This window comes from Aquila chrysaetos, chromosome 5, assembly GCF_900496995.4.
Source record: "Aquila chrysaetos chrysaetos chromosome 5, bAquChr1.4, whole genome shotgun sequence".
Classification (NCBI taxonomy): domain Eukaryota; kingdom Metazoa; phylum Chordata; class Aves; order Accipitriformes; family Accipitridae; genus Aquila; species Aquila chrysaetos.
This window is the reverse complement of record NC_044008.1, coordinates 49,173,383-49,194,239: the sequence shown is the minus strand read 5'-3', so window position 1 is coordinate 49,194,239 and position 20,857 is coordinate 49,173,383. Positions and strand designations below refer to the sequence as shown.

Below are 20,857 nucleotides of genomic sequence, written 5' to 3'. Positions count from 1 at the left end.
ATCGCGGCCAACTTTTCGGTTCCCCCTCCCGCGGTCCCGCCCGGCCCCGCCGCGGCTCTCACCGGCCCCGCGAGCGCGGCCCGCAGGAGGCGACAGCGCGGCCGGCGGCGGAGCTCCGCGCCGAGCCGCGCCATGGCGGGGCGGGGGCGGCACCGCCCCGGCCGCTGCCCCCCGCCCCCGCCCTCCCGCGCCGCGGGCAGCGCCGGGCGCGGCCCCGCTCCCGCCGCCGAGCGGCCGCGTGCGCGGAGCTCCGGCGAACTTCGCCCGTAGTTTCACCCCTCCCGAACCACCTGGGCGAACCTGCCCCCCCCCCGGCTGCGGCCCCGTGCCCATCCCGTCTCCGCGGCCGCGGAGGTAAACAGCCGGGGCGAAGCCATCAGGAAGGCGTTTTGGTCCTCGCCGACGCACCCTTCGCTTCTTAATACAGAAATTTTCATTTCTACTTCGAAAGAAAAAGTCCTTGCGAGCAATGCGATTTTGCGGGCTAACGAGACTCAATTTTGCAGCCGAGTACTTGGCGTGTGGTGGTGGGGGCGGGGGGGGTGTCCTTGAAATGACATCTTTTTAAGTGCCTGTCCAAAATCCCCTCGGATATTCCAGAAACAAAGGGTTTAATCCTAGAAGTGAAGTCCAGGAAATAGCTGTCACTAATTCATTTTTCTTCACATGAAAGATAAATTAATTAAGGCTTAAAGTGCCACAAAATATTTTGGATACCCCTGCAAGGGAAAAAAAAAAAAAAAAAAAGGGATTACTCGCCAAGCTGTATCATCTGTGCTTGTTTTATGGGAAATCAGAAAAATTCTGAGTCAAGATAATGTAAATATTTTTGCTGGGGAAACATCTCTGTCATTCACATGCAATTCCCCAACTCCTGCCCCTCTGCTGTGCACCGCTTTCACAGCAAGTCCTCGGGCAGGTCGCTCCCCACAGCCCTCCTGCCCCTCCGGAAGACGAGTGCTTGATACTCCCGAGCAGTATTTTGGGCTGATCCTGCAGGATTTTACACACGCACCACTTGCAGCGGGAGCGCTGCCTCTTGAGAACTGATTCATCTAAGCAAGGGCGCCAGGATTTGGCCCATAGTAAATTCTCTTTAGAGATGGTGCCAACAAAATCTCTCAGCCATGGGAATAGGACGTTTTTGGCAACTCAGTCCCTTGGCTGTCTCTCTCTGATGTTTCCTGGTGGTGACAGGCTAAAGGCGAGATCATTATGGGCTTCCTCACAGCAAACACAGCGTGGCTATGTTGCACCCCAGGAGCTGCTGCCTGGTTAAAGATGTAAGGACATTATTTTCTCTTTCTCAGGAACAGCCCTAATCTGAAAACCATCAAAATTTGCACACTGCATGAAAATGCTGCGATAGAGACTACTCACTTGGTTAGGAATCAAATTGCAACCTAAGGACAAAATTGCTTAGAGTGCCTCAAAGAAAAGGATTCGGTTCACAGAATAACTCTGTGGCCTTTTCGCTGGAAGTCAAAGACTTGGGAGCAGACCCACTGTCGTGTGGATTTACAGAGAGTACGGGCACCTAGGTGCAAGCTACCCACACCAGGGCATTACAAATGTGGGATTTGCTTTTTGGATTTTTAAATGCCTGATGGTGGTGCCAGCCAGAAAAAATGCAGTCCTAGAAGAGCCACCCATATTTTCATTCGATACATCCTTTTTGCGACTGGCACGTAGAAATTACTCAGCAATGCTGCTCAGTTATCCCTAGGGTGGGGGCATGGGAAGCATGGCACAGCCTGTGGCATCTGCTTGGGCTGTGGCTGCACACTCCCCTCTGCTCCGAGAGGGAATGCTTGCGGCAAGGGACCTTTCTTCCCCACTATACGTCCCAGCCACAAGCTGACTCAAGGTTTCCATATATCAGGATGAGAGATTAATATGGCTTAAGTCTCCTTCTGCTTCAATTAGACAGATGACACAATGTTGAGAATCAGATCGCATTCCTGTAGGGCAAAGGGGTTCAGTTTGAAGTACAGCATATTAGAGGATTTTGGTATAGCCAAGACTAATAACTTGTGTCTACACTTATATATGGTAGTTTATTACAGTTTCAAAATTTACTGCATGGCTAGAAACCACTTTATGTAAGGATTTAAAGTACGTGCACTTACAATATGTGTGCAGTCAGGGAATTACACAGCCACAGGTTTTTAAACACAAATATATGCAGGCTCCTATTGATATGATAAACTATCACTAACATGTGCTGCAAAGCTTCTTAAATCCTCATTGACACAACAGACCACTATTGTGTCAATAGTGTGCAGATTAATGGGGTATTGTCAGGCTATTTTAGGCCTTAACTTTCATTTATCCTAAAACTTGTTCTTCATTGTAACTCTTAACCTTTGGATTCTGCCAACACATTTCTTGTCACAAATATACTAATGGAATTAGAAGAAACCTGGCTTTTAAATGTTAATTACCCCTCAAATGATTGATTTGTAAAAGAAACACATCAGCAGAATCTGAAAGTACAGAGGCACAATAAAACGGACTGTCAGCCCAAGAGCCAGGAATGCCCGAGGACCTGCTTTGCCTCCGATGAGACTGTCCCAGTGCACCAGATGGTAATGAGAGCACTTACTCACCCTACCTCATAGGTATAGCTTATGGATTATTCCTATTGTCTAAAGGAATTTTCATCCTCTAAGTGTTTGACAGACTTAAGCAACACTTGTTCCCTAATTTGAAAATGTAAGCAAAATATTCAGAATTTACATACAGATAAAAGAACCACCATCTGTTAGAACAACAAATTAAGTTTTTGCTTCATTAAAATATGGATAATACTAAACTAATATGTGTTTAAACTAGACATTTCATTCTGCTTGAATGCCTCCATTGGGTTTATAAGCAAGGCTGAATTGGTTTCAGCAAGAGAAGTGTTCATTAAAATCACTACTTCAGCCACACGCTGATTTGCCAAGAAAGTGCAAGTGCACACGGTGCAGGGCAGTTTGCACGTTTGGGAAACCACCTTCAGAGCACAGTCGCCCAGGAAGGTTTGCTCAAACGGCGCATCCCTCAGAAATACCAAGTGCTGAGGAAAACGGTATTGATGGTTTCCCTCTGCCTGAGCGAGAGCTGAATCAGTGACTCAGCACAGTAGCGCATGGACACAATGGCTTCTGAATGAAATGTGAAACTTATATTTTGAGGACATGTTCATTTAAGCTGTGTCATTTCCAATAAAAACAGCAAACATCAGTTACAGAAGGACGGTCAAATCACAGCAGTGCCAGGATGTGATGATGTTATATCCTAAGAGTCATTATATTTTAGCCAAATATTTTCCTCCTCCTTCTCTTTTTTCCCTCCCAAATCACCACATTTCACCAGTGCATACAGACATCTGCCTACTGCATGGCATTGTATGGAGGAATTGGTAGCCGATTTAATATGGATCAGATATGTAATTTCTGATGAAGTAGACATGAACAGTTTTTATATTCACTGTCCTTAAATCTGAGTTGCAAAGTGCGAATGTTATGACTTATCTTGACTGTAATGAAGCTTGATAATAAAAAAGAACAGAATTTATTTATTATGAGTGCATAAAATTAGTTGGACAATTTAAGGTACTATTCAATGAGTAATGCTCCTATACCAGGGGTAAATATTAGTCTGTCTGATAATATTAGTTTCTATTAACAACCTAGAAAAGTTACTTTCATACAGCTCTGGTTTTATGTGCCTTTGTGCCTTCTCAATATCTGGGGAGCCATTGCACAGGGCAGGGCAGGCATGTATAGTATGTGAATAAATGTAGAACAACTTCCAAAAAAAAGAGGCTTTTCATCCCTATCGATCGGTGAAGAATTCTCTCCTTTGGACTTCTAAGAACATAAATGTAGAAAATAGGAAGCTCAAACTATAATGCTTCACAGCTCATCACCAGAATAGGGTTAACGCCACATAAGCTGAAACTGATAGCTCATTACGGTATTCCACTGTTAGTCTGCACAATGCAGGATTATGTGTTTTCTAATGCTCACCTCTGTTAGATGGATGCCTACTGTTCCGGCTTTAGCATCCAGCCTCCATGAACCCTTACTGTAGTTATTGCCCTATTTGTAGCCACTTATTCACCCCCACACCCCGTGGTTCAGGTCCCAAGAAGATGGGTCTTTAATCTGCCCGGAGTGCATTTAGATCCGATCCCTGTTCAATCACTCTAAACCTTGTTGCCTGGGGAAATACAGGTGAAAATCCCAGTGGTTGGCTGGCAAAGCAATAAAACCGAGCCAACCGTTTTCCTTCTCTGAGGCCTGAGCTTGTAGCAGTATCAACGCAAGTCAGAAGTGAGGCATTGTTGCTCATGATTTACACCAATAGGCTAAAAATAGCAAATTGCTAATGTAACAGGCCTGCGCTGTGTTGATACAGGCAAATAATTGGTTATAAGTCAAGTACTGTATAAAGAGTAGTAAGTTTAAGAAAAGACATCGTAATTTTATCCCTGTAAATAGTATCCAATTCAGGTAGCACATAAGTGTAGTTCTTTATAATGCTTAGAAGAAAGAAAATAATTTTCTCATATTTTCCAAATGATGTGAAACCCCGCTTTCCACCCTTGTCAGTTGTTGGAAAATTACAGGAGGTGCTTTTAAGCTATTAGCATTTTGTAAAATATAGGAAGACACAAAACAGTTTCAACTCTTTCTTTTAGCATCTTCTTGGGTACCGTGTTGAGAGTTGTTTTTAAAGTATTTCTGACTGTCAAAACTTCAGTTTAACGTCATTGTTCTCTCTTTTTATATCTTTCTAATCTGCCTCCTCATTTAGAGGGATGTGTAGAAATCTCAGGTTGTATGCCTGTCACTTGAAGGCGTAGCGATAATTTTCTGCTAACACTGATGGGCTGTGCATCCGAACTTGGCAAATTTATCCTGGCTCTGTATAGGATCAGCATGTGCATATGCTTCCACTCTTGTCATTTATCTTTCCAGCTGGTGTAAGAAATGGGTGCACACTGCTATTCCATGCCCACCCACGATCATCTTGACATCAGTTTACCTTGATAAGCATACAGAACACTATCTCTATATTGAATATTTAAGTGACAAATCTAATAGCTGCTTTCAGTTCCCACTTAGGCAAAAGTCTGACTGAAATTCAATACGCTGGCTCTCCAATTCCCCCATCTACCTCTGGGGAGGTAGAGGAGATGTGCCAGTAATTAATAAAAATAATTGGAAAACAAATATTTTTGTTTGTGCTTTGGCAGTATACTGTGTGGGTCAGCCAGCGGGGATCACGTGGGATCCTGCGCAAATGAACCTGAGGCAGCGGAAGGCCAGAAATTCCTCCTCTGCTGAGGCTGTGGGGCTGGCAGAGAGAACCCTGTGTCAGCAAAGACGGAAAAGACATAGACACAATGTTTGTAATGTGTTGTCCTGTGTATTTTACTACGTCAAATGCGCTTGGAGTGAAATCTGGATGACTGTATGTCAAAGCTAATAAAAGGGATTCAAGCAATAAACATAGCTGGGCACAGTCTTGTAAAACTGGTCTTTCCTGCCTGCAAACTCCCCATCAGATTTAACTGTGAAAAACCAACTCTTTCAGGCCAACAATTCTGGCCATGGCACTTTCCTGCAAAGATCACTGCAATAGTAAAATGGGATTAATTCCCAGTCTTTGCAAAAGAATAATCTTGTAAAAAAAAAAAAAAAAATCCCAGAGAGGGACAGCTGTACAGGGTAGAGAGCTGGGAACAGAAAAGCCAAGCTGAAGGCATTGCCATGGTGCCCTTTGGGGTCTGGTATAGAGTGGTAGGTGTTGCTAACTCCCCTCAGCACTTTACATGTCTACAGAAATCACTGAAAACAAGAAAACTCCATTTTCTCTGCAAAGATTAGCTTTTCAGCTAGGTATATTACATCACCTATCATTTGATGGGGAATTCATTTCAAACATCGAAGGTACTATCAACAAAATACTGTAATTAGATTTAATGGCATACTTCCAAGATTAATAGGTGATCTTCCTCACAGCCTACAATTTTAATTTCCAGTATTTCATTTGTCATACTGCTACTCAGTACAGATTCACCATCCGCAGTGTTTGCCTACCCTTTGCCTCACTAGTAGTAAAATGTGCTGCCTTTTTCAGGCATAGACAGATGAAAAGACATATTAGTAACAAATCTAGGTTCATGGCATATAATCACAAGATGACAAGACACTTAATGTTATCTATTTATATTATATATAGCAACTTCTGGTACACAAAATCACTTTTCAGTCCCATTTTAGGGGATTACCTAATCCTGTAATTGCTTCTGTGTGATGAGTCCCCCTTGTCCTATGGAGACCCAGTGACCTTCAGAATGGGAACAGGCCTGAAAACATTCTATTATTTCACTGTTACTTATGTGTAAATTATAAGATAATGTAGGATGGGAAGAGACGATAATTTTATCTTTTAATTTACTTCACTGGGCTCAGACTGTAAGTGTTTTATGTCCTGGCCCAGAAGAAAAATTATTCCCTACCAGTAAGAATGACCAAAGACAAGATTGATGTTTTCTTTAAAGTAAATCAAAGATTCCCTTAGAAAATTAGCCAATCATACAGATTCCCAAACAGCTCAGAGCTACAGTAAAGCTACTAGCTACTGTAACTGTCACATCTCAAAACTTGTAGTTAAGGGGTGAGGCAATTGCACACTGGTTATAAATACCAGCAGATTAGTTTATCTATAGATTAGTATCACATTACTCATTCCAGAGTCCATAAAATCCAACATGAATCAGCTTGGCTTCGTATACCAACAATCACATCCTACACAAAGGTGAGACCACAGGTACCAACTGATGACATTTTATAGTCGTGGAGGTTTTAGTATTACAGAAAAAAAGCAATTAGGCATGTGTGCACGTATAGACTCACACAGATGCATCCACAGACACACACAAACCTTGCTCCTTCACTGTCCCACCAAATATAACTCCATGGATTAAGGCCTTAAATAAGACTCTAAGAATGTAATTTAGTACAGTCTGAATCTCCCTTGGGCAAGCCTGAGGTAGCTCCTTGGGCTGTCACAGCCAAGCAGCTGTCCAGCCTAACACTGGCACAGGAGCCAAAAACCTGCCTCATTTGGGTGACAGTAAAACAGTTTTAAAGGATCAGACAGACATTATTCATGGTTGAGGCAGGGCAGGTGCTTAGAAAATAGTTAATACCAGTAATCACTAAGAATAGAAAGGTAAACAAACTGCTTGTAAATTTGTATCTGCTTGAACTCTGAAATAAAGCCTTACCACATTTCTCCAGTGCATTCCTACCCAGCAAGAGGGTAGACTCTCATCCTAGTTTTAAAGAAAGGTGATCAAACTATTTACTTTTACCTCTGTGACACACAGAGAAAGTTCATAGCCCACACACAATCAGTAATGAAAGGAGTTGCTGCCTTTGGCATGTTAACTTGAGTTTCTGTTTAGTGTATGCCCCTTGACATCTCAGTATCTGACTTTAGCCTAGGATATTTTGTTCTTGAGGCATAGGTGAATACCTTTAATTATTTTTTTAACATTTATGGCCTTATCTAATATTACAGTTTGTTTGAAAAAATGACTTCTAGCTTTGTTCCTTCTCAGTGTTCCTTCTTGTGTGCTAGCTGTGGGCTGCAAAATCCTTTCTACCGAGTAGCCCTAACAGAGCTATCCATGAAAGGCTTTTCTTTTCTCTGTTCTGTGCTTTGCATGTTAGTGCAGAAGAAAAATTTCCACTCACAGAAGGTGAGTGAGTACAAACAATTGTTATTCTCTATATACCACATTATCAAAACTAAGAGGCAAAAGTGAGTGCAGGTGGCTTTAATCTTTTGGAGTTACTGGTACTCCTTCCCCCCCATCAGCAACTGAAATGGTGCACCATGTCCAAGAGCCACTGTCGTATTACTGATGCTGGGACACATCTTACTACTTTTCTTTGGTGGGTGCAAGATGACATAGTTTCACCTTTGAGGTAACATTAGGTGACAATGAGATAGGTGGCCCATTTCATCTCCACACTGTTTCCCTGATCACAGTCTGCCAGCTGCTTGCATGACCCTGCATGTCAGCCCACTAATCTTAAGCGATGCAAAGCTCCACGAAGTCTGGGGAAATACCATTGTCTGTGACAAGTCATGCAGGAAACAGTCATGCAAAGGAGCTGTCAGGGAGGAGGCTTGGTCTAGAAGAAGGGTGTGTGTGGGGTCAAAAGTGTAGAAAGCACTTTGGATCCGAGGCAATATAAATTAGCAGTGGCACCTATTCTATCCCACAAAATCTCCTATTTGCAGCACATACTGGAAGAATTAACATAGCAAAAATATACAACAAAGAAGTAACCAGTGTTCATCAAGTTATTACTAAATCCTCTGGACGGTGCTTGACTTGGAAAAACAGGCTCAGGAAGGAATGCCAACACTATTATCTGACGTGGCTCAAAAAAAGTAAGCCATGACATCTCCATTCTTGGCAAAGCACAGAGACTGCTGCAGGCACTCTATTCCCTCTGCTGCTTGGATTGATGCAGTTGTAGCTGCTGTGGCTGTTAGCTACAGATCTGCTCTTTTCTGTGTCTTTGTGGATAAGAGGAGGGCGCAAAAAGTGGTTCTCTATCTGGGAAGCAATAGAAGAAACAGTATTTGTGGCTCCAGCCAAAGTTTTCCAGCTTCTTTTACAGATTTGGCTTTTTTTAATTAGTTGCATAACAAGGTGCCAGGGTTTTAGCAGCCATGTTACAGCAAATAAATTATTTTATAATAAAGTCTCTACTGTCCAGTAGCCAAAGATAACTACAGGTTATTCTCAGCTTTCCTATCAAAAGCTGTTTCAGAGTTGGGTATTTTATCTGAGTACTTCAGATGCTGCCTGAATAACTTCCTGTGTTCAGAAGAATCGCAGCGATTGCTTATTTTGTGCATACATACTTCGCATGCTGGTGGAGAATGCCTGGTTGGTGCTTTCTCTCCCTGTCATCATTAGCCATATACGTGCATCAGGCCAAGAGCTCAACACCAAACCAGAGAGGGATGGAGAGGTCTCTACCTCCTCGCGTGGCCAGACCATACAGAAACACTCTCCATATGCAGTACAGGGGACCCAGCTGCATGAAGCACAGGCTTAGCTGACACCCTGCCACCTGGCAAGTCCCCCTGCACTGCCCCAGGCTGAGAGTGCACTGCCAGGTTGGACAGAGCTTTGTCCTGGCAGAGTGATGAAGAAGGGAGTGGAGGCAGGGGAAGACAGCAGAGGCAGAGGGGCGAGAAAGCAGACTGTCTAATGCTCAGCCAGGTGACAGGTGATTCTGAGAGCAGGTCAGAGCCATGGTCAAGCTCGCACTCCCATCACATCACATTGCCAGGACTCAAGCTCAGGTGAGCTTTGGACATGTCAGAAGAGGGATGTTAGGCCATACTACTCCTTACTACAGACCCAGGAGAATAGCTCTCTGCAAGGTGGATCATCTGTCGCTCCTCCCATCAGTAATATCACGGTGCTGATGTCAGGCTGACAATTTAGATTCAAAATCCTTCCTAGAAGGATCAGGATACCACATGTGCATGTGTTCCTGGGGTTGCCGGCCATCTGGGCTGCTCTTAAAGCCGTGCGGTTTTACACCCTGCCCACGTTTCAGGGATCCTGTATCCAGAATGTCACCAGGGAGAACTGCATGCATTAACTTGCTCTCTGATATACACCCCTCCATGGACTTTCAACAGAGCCAAAGTCTATCTTTTCCCTCGGATCTTCAAAACCCTCTCAAAAAGACCTGATGACAGAAAGCCTGTTGATTTTTGTTGGGACTGCATGAAGATCCCTCTTTTCTCTCAGTTGGCAAAGGAAAAAAATGTGAACTATATTTTTCAAATGTCATCCTGGGGAACCAACCCTCAAACTCTTCCTCAGAAATAAAATGTCCTGGCAGGATTACCATGTAATATCCATTGCAGCAGTGGAAAATATAAAAGGATCATGGTTTCAAATTAAACAAAAAAGCACCCTTTCTTGTCCCAAAAGCAATACACTGTTCCTCTTCTTCCTCTTCCTTTCTCACCTGCAAACTGCCATGCAGTTTGGTAAAGTGGGATTAAGTAGCCACAATAAACATACCCATGTGAGGCCAGTGAGTGCAAATGGAAGCAATTGCTTTACTTTTTAGCCCAAACCTTCTGTAACTGTAGCAAATGAGATTTTTTTGCAGCTGACTAACAGAAGCCGATTTAGGCCCTTTGCACATGCTGCCAGCAAGTGTTCCCACTCCAAAAATAGCCTATTGAAGAAAGAAGTGTCAGTTGCTGTCTTCAACAGGCTGCTTTCTAAACCCATTGTTAGAAGGCACCTACTTCAAATGAAACCTGGCATGTCACCACGTCGGTGGGCAAAGTGCCATTCTAACAGATGGGCAGTGGGTAGGCAGTGCCAGTGATTCAGTCTGTATATCAACGTTGAGTAACAAGGTTGTATTCCCACCTGAGAACGTCAAAGCCTATAGCTGTGCTCTGCCATAACCTGTATCCTTACATGTGTTGCTGCCCAGCCACATCTATAGAGTATTTAAAACATTTCTATTTGATTTTGAGCCCATACTGCTCTGCTTGACTGGGCACCAGGTTTAAGTTTTGGATGGGTAAGCCTGGCCTGCCATGCTCTGCAATGAAGGTGTGGGCAAGACCATGTGATTTGTGCTTGCCTTTCAGTGCCTTTCTCCCCACTGTGGCATTTCCCAGCAAATATGTGGGAAAACACTTAAGGATGCTGTAGTCATGGCACAAACTTCCAGAAACACCTCAAGAGCTGTGGGAACAGTGAGAAACCACAACGTAGGTATCTGTCTCGGGCTGTAGGACTCCAGCACAATGTTAATCTCAGTGCTCAGGTCCCCCTACATTTAATGTAAACATATGCCCAGACACCAGGTGGTAAGAGCAGTCCTGCTCTCATTTTGTGCTAGTCTCACAAATCCCCACACTCTCAAGTGCGTCACAAGAGCATTAGGCCTTGATGAACTGGGATTCATATGCCACAGCCTCATGAGACTAACATGACAATGAAAACTCCACCTTTCAATGCATCTTGTGCAAAAAAAGCTTCAGCTTTCTAGCGAAATGCCAGCCTGTGTGTGGAGACTTTATCTAGGTTCTTCTGTAGTACCTATTTGTATTAAATGTGTTACAGAGAGTCTCAAATTAATGCATGCAAACTATATCTGCATCTTTTCAAAATCCCCTCATATATCCCATGAAGCTATTAGTTTAGCTATCACTAGGTATTAAAATTTAAAAGGGTCACTAAATGCATACTGCTAGAAGGAAACAACATTAGTTACACATTACCAGAACAAAACTAAATTAAGAAACAGCTCATTTCCTTTGTACCATCAATATTTTACTCAGCCATAGCCTGGATGCTTGTACTCACAAAAAGGAATTAATCATTCATGTGCTAATGTACATCCATTATTTTTAAATCATCACTTAAGTAATCATTTTTCTGTGTGCTCAGATGTGTGATGCCTGCTTATGAAAGTGCAGGAAAAATCAATACAAATTAAATAAAATTTAAAAGGTGAATATCTGTGAAGCAGATGCAAAGAGTCCTTCATGCAGTAAAATTGTAATCAAATTTCTGTAAAACTCTGTTAGTGAGTCACAATTTGAAAAAGATACTGGTCTAATGCTAAACTTATTTATATGCCATGCTACCTTCTTTATTTTGGTGCAAGCATGCACAAGGCAGTTCATCACAGATTCAGTCTTAAAACCTGCATAAAACTGAAACAACAAAAGCTTTACTGCCATTTAATTTGGTACTGCCATTTTCCAACAGTTTATTTACCAAGAATTGCAGTGCTCATATCATAACATCATCTGTGTCTGCACATCTGGGAGGTTCCCAAAACCTTCACAAAGTGAGGTGCAGGAAGCTTCATGGAAATGCTTCCACCTGCGGCCTGCGCAGTGCTCCCTGCTTGCACTGCATGTTGCACACCAAATGTAGGAAACGAGGCACCGTGGCTGAGCAAAACCAAAATTTTCTTCTCCTGCAAAGTGTCACACAGCCTTTAATGTCTACCCAGTACAGATCACAATAATGAAAGTCTCATTTCCCTTCCTCCCTGAAACGGACTAACTGTATGTCCTGGGATGAATTTGCTGCTGCCTTGGGCTTGTCATTTGCACCCATGGAAAGTGCTTCCAAATCAAGAGCCCTGCTTTACTCAGATATAAATTACCGCTACTTTACTCAGACATAAATGTCTATCTAAGGTGCAAAGTAGTGAAGAACAGCAGTTAGTGCTGGCTGCATATAAGAAGAGTTAAGATGGTCCTACTAGATTGGAGCCCACAGTCCCATGGAAATTAAATCATCTTTTGCTGAAAGTATGATTGCTTCTTTCGGACTACCGTATCAGTGAAAGAATATGGCAAAGCTGTTAGATCCCTGCAAGTACAGTGAATTTCACAGAAGAGCAGCATAATACTTGAAGCAGAATTTGCTGTAGCAGTCCTGTAGGTTTTTTCTTCTATTGCTTCACTAATTTTATGGTGATGTATTTTGATGACAATTTAAGAGAGCTCTATGTTTATGAGGCAATAACAAAATCTCCTGCAAAATAAATTCCAAGGCCAAGTTGTCTATTAATATATGGTATGGCTTCTTGTGAATTAATAGAGATGAGCTGGAACAATGCTCAGGAAAAAGCAAGAGAGAGTGTGTACCTTGACTTCAAGATGGGAGGACTTGGGTTCCTTTTTCAGCTAAGACCTGACATTCTCAGTCTGTGAAATGGAGAAAATGATCCAGCAGGCAATACTTCCATTTTGCAGCAGCTTCTGAGGCTTAGTAGTGGGTTCCCACTCAGCTCTGCACCAAAAGCGATACTTTTGGATATTTCATTTTGAATAAAGGACTTCTTTTTCTTTTTTCTTCCTCTCTTTCCCTTCTTCCTCGAGCCAAATCTTTTCCAGCTGAAATTTGTGTGAAAACCAGCACATGTCTGTGAACTGTTTCTCCCTCACCAAGACATCGTACTTCCAGCCGGCTCATCTGCAAATGTTGCTGAGTAGATGGCAAAAAAAAGCACAGAGGTATAATCAGCTTACTGTTAATGGATAATAGAAGCACCATGAACTGACTGTGATTCAGAGATGTATCGTGAATGACTGTATTTTAGACTGCAAGGAACTGAGAATTTAACTTTTCTTTTGGAGAAGTACCTGGTGAAGCTGGGTTTGGCCACAGTTTAGGGACTCCCTGAGGAGCATGCAGGAGTTCAGTACACGCTGTGTAGGCACCAAACCAAGCACACAATTTACATCCCCTGGCAATGCAAAGCAACCAGTTACTACAGTCCAGCACACAGATATGAGTCCATAACCTTAGAGAATTGGATTGGATCAGTTTATTTAATTTCAGCCTAATTAAGTGACAATGCATGGTCACAAGCAGTATACAAGGCAAAAAACAGTTGCCAGATGAAGCATCCACCAGGTCTGAAAGCCACTGTCAGTTAAGTGTGCAGGACAAGCACTCCTGCAATTACACAGACAGTTAAATAAATATGGATGACAAAGCTCTCCCCACTTTTATCAAATTCAGCTGTGCTCAAGGCCTACAGCAAGAGGGAGGAAGGTGACTGAGAGGGCAATTTGCTTCTCAACCTCAGTGAGTGCCATCTGGGTGGGTGGAGGAAGGGCCCTCTTCTAAAGGAGACACATTTGAGTTACTGGAGGTGACACAGGTTCTTTGCATGAGCTGTCTGCATGAAGCTACCTGACCGCTTAAGATTAAAGTTGCAGTTTATAAGAATGTAAATTTTGACCTATAATAATTCCTTTTTCTGGGGTGCCTAAAGGACTAAGTGGGTCTTTTCCACATTCAGAAGCTGCAGGTTGGCTGGGGATCACTTCAGAGGAGACATTCCGCTTTCCCTGTGCCTATGGGCCTCCACAGCTCCCTATGCAGAGGAGAATCCTTGCAGAGAAACCAGAGTGGGAGCTTGCACAGATGTAGAGAATTGCCCCAAACCTATGTGTATGCATCCACTGTCTCAAAACACATACACATGTGCCTTTTTTGCCTTTGCTCAAATTTAGCAAAGTGTAAGTGTCCTGAAATGCACTTCATATGATGTGAAGGATAAAAATGTCTCTGTCTTGCTTGTGCCAGTTTATTGCTAATGCAGGCAGGTGATTCATCAATGGATGAAATGAGATTTTCAAGTTGTTTTAAAATGATGAGGTAGTTTTCAGAGCTCACGCAGTTTGTGACTAGATGCATGATTTATGAATATATTTGTCAAATAATGTATTTGACAAGTTTTAAAAACATTTCTGGCTAATTGCTTTTATTACTCATCAATCCTGAAAGGGGAATAGCAAGATAAGATTGTATTTTACAATTTGTTTTTTTCTAGTATCTCTCTTGTCATAGCCCAGTAAAAGGGGTGGCAATGTAAACACTGGATCCATGTCTCCCCATGATTCTTCTTTGGTTTATTGTTGATTTTCTTTGTTCAAGCTAGACTCAACCTTGCAAGTGAAACTAGACAGGAGATTGGCCAGTTTCAAACTTCAGTTTATAGTTTCATAATTGACTGGTGCAATTATGATTGCTTTCAGCACGGTGTGACTTTTTTACAGCGCTTTGATTTTTTTGTTTTGATTTCACTCTAAACCATGCCTATGTTTCCATCCATTCCTTACTGGGTCCCATTCAGAAATATCATTTTCAGGACGACATTTTCCCATAAAAGCTTGATTGAAAGATGGATTCAGGGCTCAGACACATGCTCACTTAACAAAGCAGATGCAGCAATTTCCTCAAGCTGTTTGTTACCACCTGCTTGTCAGACGCTGTGTCCCGCCAAGGAGTGGATGGAGCAGACTGTGTGAGCGTCCAGTAGCTGCTTCAGTGCAAAGTCCTGTGGCTTAGTTAAATTCCCTGGACATGTTCCCTTCCATCTGCAGATGGCTAAGCCTCAAACATGCATTTAAGGCCCACTGTCGTAGGCTGGAATTATTAATGATCTGAGCAGTTTTCCTGATTGAGACCAGAGTTTCCAGTCCTGTGATGAGATACACCAGAGGATTTCCAAACCTGTCCCAGGCAGCCGCTGGGGTTCTGCTTGGGCAGAGAAGTCTGCCAGCACCAGTGCTGGTGGAGGACCAGGTGCTCAGGCTGAGCACACGCATCCCTTCCTGCGTGCTGATGCCCATTACCAGGCCCAGCTGCTTTTTACCACCCCTCTGCCAACCATCGCTGCCCCATAACTCTGTTGGCAGAATAGATCACGTGCCTCTTCCCTGTGCTCTCTAGGCAAAATCAGGCAGCTGGCTTAACCACCTGCTTAAACTATTTAAATATAATGTAGTTTTAAATCCAATGTAGTTTTAAATCCATGACAGCCTAGAGGAAAAACAGGGAGAAGTCTTGGAGACCATTCTGCTGAATAAATGTGGGGAAATTTCTGACACTGGACTGGTAGCTGGGGAGAGTAAAGCAGTGATGTCTTAAACCAAAGTAATGGTTTCTTAACTGATATTGTGGGTTCACTGCCACTTCTCTGGGACTACTGGGGGCCTGGGCAGAGAGAGAGAGGTTACACTCAGATGTAAATCTCTGCAAGATCAGCATGTATACACCCTTCACAAACCTGCTCATGCAGTCTGCATATAAGCCACCAAGGAGCTGTTGATTCAAGTTTTTCTTAATAACACAAATATAGTTTTTGGAACTTAATGCAGTCTGCTAAACTATCTTTTATTAAAGAATAAACCAGAACAACATAGAAGGCATAGCACCAGCCGGTGCTGTGAAGGCAGACTATTATACTGAGAGCAAGAGCCTGTGCATATATACATTGAACAAACTTAGTTTCTGAGAATGTGCCTTACTCGGGCCCAGCCCTGCAAACGCACTACACCAGGCTTATTGGCATGGGACAAAGTTACTGCCTGAGCCAGTCCTTACAGATAAGAGCCACCCATCTGTAAGAGGTGTTTTCTTACCACTCTTTCTTAGCATTGAAAATCCATTGCTAAGACACAAAATTCAATAGTGAGCTTTATTTCATTTGTGGCATGGTATGTTTTTTTTCTCTTATATACATTTAAAAGTTATCTTTGTCTTCAGCAGAGGGTGATAAACTGTGGTATTGTCACCCAAACAGCTCAGAAATGCCAGCTACAGCAAGCAGGGTGAGCAGAGGCACTTCAGGAACTAATGACAGTGGAGAGATCTGCATATTCATAGCAGGAGGGAGACAGAGCTGCATACACAAACTGAGCAACTGCCACCAATGGGTGAGCTGATTACTGTTTATCTGCAGGGGGAGAGAAAGGAATTCTAACTGGCTAAGACACTTTTGTTATCGTGAAATACATATTTGGCTACAGCAAACGGCTTCAAATCAGAAAAATGACATTTTTGTGCTGGCTGTTTATAAACAGGATGTAGTTAGTGTAAGGCACCCACAGCTGCAGTAGCTGCAGATTTTCAAGGCCGGACTCAAATGTATCATACTTTATCATTAGTTTTCATATTTGCTATACCCAAGGCCGTACAGTGTTTTACACGGAACCCAAGAAAATAACTTGACTGATTGGTTGGCACTCAATATTGTATGACAGTTCATTGTTTTCAAGAGAGTTTGTACCTCCACCTGAAACTTTAATCACAGCATCACAGGCCCAGTCCTGTTTTTGATAAAGTCAATGTCAATGTCATCAGCTTTGGTAAGCGCACAACTGGGTCTGCACTCAATAAAACTGAAAACTGGGAAACCTCTTCAATATTAAGAGTAAGTTTAGCTGAGATGAGGGTCAGAACTTCAGGGCCTGGTGCTGACTGCCCGTCCCCAATGGGATGGCAGGTGGAAATGGGCAAGGAGAGGGGTAGCAGCAAGATGATGGGGCAGCATCAGAAATACAGCTTTCTAGAAAGACGGATGCAGCTTTAGTCCACAACTCACCAATCACATATCTTCCTAACACGCATGATAAAGTTGGTGGGAATGGTTTGAGGAAATCACAGAGAAAAGCTATCTTTTGGGTAATTGTGCTACACTACTTCTTGTTTCTTACAAGAAAAACATTCTGGAGATAAGAGCAGCTTTCTAAGGAAAAAAAAGGAAGATATGTGGGACTATATGTGAATACAGTATAAGGACACAGTAGTTAACACATGTATTTTACTGATGAGACCACATCTGGAGTGCTGTATCCAGTGCTGGGGTCCCCATTACAAGGAAGACATAGACATACTGGGCTCAGTCCAGTGAAGGAGCAAGAAGCTGATTAAGGTCTCAGAGCATCTTCCAGACAAGAAGAAAGCTGGGCTTGTTCAGCCTGGCGAAGAGAAGGTTCAGGGGTATCTTACCGGTGTGTGTAAATTACCTGATGGGGGGGATGTAAAGAAAACAGAGCGAGACTCTTCTCACCAGTGCCCAAGGAAAAGAGGCAATGGGCACAAATAGAAATTCCATTTAAGCATAAGTAAAAACCTTTTTTTTTACTGTGAGTATGGTCAAACACTGGAACAGGTTGCCCAAGAGGTTGTGGAGTCTCCGTTCCTGGAGATGCTCAAAACCCAATTGGACACAGTCCTTTGGCAGCCTGTTCTGGCTGATCCAGCTCTGAGCCGTGGGGTTGGACCAGATGACGTCCAGAGGTGTCTTCCAACCTCAGCTATTCTGTGTGATTCTATGATTATTTTATATAAGGAGCAACTGGGAAACATCAGCTTGTTTATTATTTATAAAACTTTGTCAGAGGCATTTATGGGTAAGGAATATTATTTTTGCAAGTTGACATCATGTGGACTGGTACCAACTAATAGGTGTCCGCATCTCATCGTGACTCAGGAACTACAGTACTGAGATCTGTAAGCAGTTGACAGAAGTTGTGCTCCAAACTGGTATACATGGAGTTTGCTTTTCACTCCAGTAATAACTAGTGCAACTTATCATCTGCCAGCAAAACACATTCCTTTGATGCCAACAGCAAATTGCAGTGAGTGGGCCACCATCTTCATCATTCTTCAACTTCCCCTCTGTGGACAATGCTGGGAAGTCCAGCTTTTCTTGTTTTTTTTTCCCCACATGGTAGTACTAATAAGTTTTGAAACAAAAGAACAATTTGTTACTTTAGAATTAGCACCATGACTGCTCTTTGTAAGGAAATAAGGTCATTCTGCTCTAATGAAATTGCTGAGGTGAATGCACAGTTTGAAGTTCACGACCCATTGAAATGATGATTTATGGACCTTTCTTGCAAATTACCTGTGTTAACATCATACATAATATATTTCTATCACTAGACCTTTGAAAGAAGTTTTCTTTTGCAAGATTCTACTCTTGTTTGTTGTGGACGCTTGTGTTCCCTCAATACTGTCCCATAGGAGGGTTTAAATTTTACAGTGCACTAGAAACCTCTTAAGTTTCTGCTTTCAGATAAATGCTTGGCGGCGTCCAGGCTCAGTCCACTTGGGTGAATGTTACAGTGGAAAGCCTTTCTTCTGTACTATCACCAATCTACATATGGTCTCAGCTCTGGGAAGACAGGTCATGTTGTCAAGATCTGCACCGAGATGTGACAGAGAAAGAGGTAAGAAGAAAACCAGCAAGAATTATCAGTATGGCTGAGGAAGCTGCAATGTGATGATATTTGCTCCCACAACATCTCCCCTTGTTTCTTTGTCTGTGCTCAATGTTAAACTTGTTACGTGAGAAGATAAGAAAAATTCACTGTGGGATCAAAGAATTAGGGAGAGATCACGGTAGATCAAGAAGCATTTTGCTTATGTAGGATTATAATATGAAAGGCAAAAATAAGTATGTGGAACAAAAAATGCTGGGGAATGGGAATAGTGTGGTGTGGATTTCCCTCTGTTGCATTTCCACTGAATTTCATTCACTGAAAATGCTCAATATATGGCAAATATTTGGAAGACCAGTGCCAGCGCAGTATTTTGTATATTCTGTGGATGGAAGTGTGCTGGGAATCTGGTCAGCAGTGTAATTGTTTATATTCATTATAAACAATCTGTGTTATTTGGCAACAAACCCTGCCTTTCTGAGTTGACTCTCGTTCTTGCTGCTGAGATAGTTCCATCAGCTGGTTGTAATTTTACTTTGGGGGCATACAAACGTACGCTGTATTTCTTCCAAATTATCTGTGGGAGAAACATGAAGAATACACTAAAGGCCCCTTACTCTTGTGGGACCTCTTTTGGCCCTCTTTCAATAGTCTTTAAGGGCCATAAGAGGATGCAGAGTAAGTTTAGTTTGTGTGTGCCTTGTAGCACTGTTATATACCTCTGCATCTTCTTTCCCGGTTTTAATCCCCAACTACTTTCATCTTAGACAGTAATAGCAGATAAAATAATGAAGAGAATTGCTATTGAAGGTAAAATGGGGGCATGGGATGGGGGGAAAAGATCTTGCTGTGAAAAAGTTAAACCCTTATTTGGCTTTAAAGATGAAGCAAATAGTATAGAAGCCATTTTCTGAGCCCTCTACACAAAGCTGAGTTTATCCCAGATGTGTAAGCATGGTTTTTGCAAGATGGGACCTTGCATTTGTCCTAGCTACCCTGCACCTGAAGCACCTACTTGTGCTCCTGCCTAGTACAAGGGGAGCATAAAAGATTTTCCATCTATCAGATATTTGGGAGATTCCAAATGATCCTCTACCGTATGAGGAGGAACTACATCTTCTGCCTTTTTTTTTGCCTAAAAGAGCAGAGAAAAGGCCTGACAATGAATTAATTAGCCAGTAAGCCTCATGGTTAGGATCTTTCACCTCGTAGTCTCAAGTCTGCCTAGAATGGGTCAAAGCAAGGACTCAAAACCTGAACTTTTACATCCTACATATGTGTTCTAACTACTAGGAACTGGTCACTCAAAAGGAGGATTTCTGTGTCACTCCTGAGCTGTTCCAATTTGTAGGAATAATTAAATATCCATTAAACTTAATGAGAGATGGATTCTACAGACCAGCAAGTTTGAGCATTCACCTTCGGCATCACTGATGCAGGTTTGAGTCTCTGCTCCAATGACTCCTCAGAGTGAACAGGCATGGCTGAATTGCTGGACTGGGATTGCTTTTGCTTGATGGACATTTTCCAGAAAAAAAAAAAAAAGAAACTGTAAACCAAACTGTTTGTTGAAAGAGGCCTGACCAGCTCTGCATGAGCCCTTCCACATCCCTGCTACTTCTCTGACCACAGACCTGATCATACTCAAGCAAAAATATTTTAAGACCATGTCCCAGCCAGCAGTGTTTTAGAAGAGCATTTCATCAGCATGAACAGTTTTACTTCCTCTCTCATGCTGACACTTTCCACTGCGGGGAAACGTGTTTGTGCTCACACCTGTGCTTAGAGATCACAACTGCACAAGAACATGAAAGAATTTTTCCACATACAGTAGGTGCTTTAAAAAATTTCCAATAATTTTCTGTTCTCCTGGCCTTCTCCCCTTGTCTACTTTTGCTAAGCCTATGCTTGTCATGCGTGTAGGCTTCAAAGTGAGAAAGACGTTTATTCTGAAAGCAGCTGTTTCTACTACGGGAAAGTGCATTCACTTTGGCTGTGATCTTCCTCCAGGAAGGTGAGGCTCTGCTCAAAGCTTGCACCCAGGCTATCTGGGCTCCACTGAGTTTGACCCAAGGACAGAATCTAGCTCCTTGTAATCTCTGATGCTAGAGGCTGAGGTTTAGCTCTCCTTTAGCAAGTTTGGCTCCTTCCCCATCCCTCCTGCTCCTGGAAAGTGCAGCAGGAGCTTCTCTAAATTTTGATCAAGTGATTTTCATTTGTTCAGTACTTGAAGAGCAGGATT

The 20,857-nt window shown here is 42.7% G+C and overlaps 1 protein-coding gene across 2 annotated transcripts in view; it reads right to left on the bottom strand.

Annotated features, from left to right (window-relative positions):
* SEMA6D (semaphorin 6D) overlaps positions 1–20,857 on the bottom strand; it is a 231,900-nt gene that overhangs the window by 32,038 nt on the left and 179,005 nt on the right. The window contains exon 1 of one of the 2 annotated variants that reach the window (XM_030014921.2): positions 63–111. The exons of the other annotated variant lie outside the window; for it this stretch is intronic. The gene's annotated coding sequence lies outside the window, so the exon portion shown is untranslated. Of the gene's footprint in view, positions 1–62; positions 112–20,857 lie in introns of those variants that run through there. 2 annotated transcript variants of the gene reach the window in all.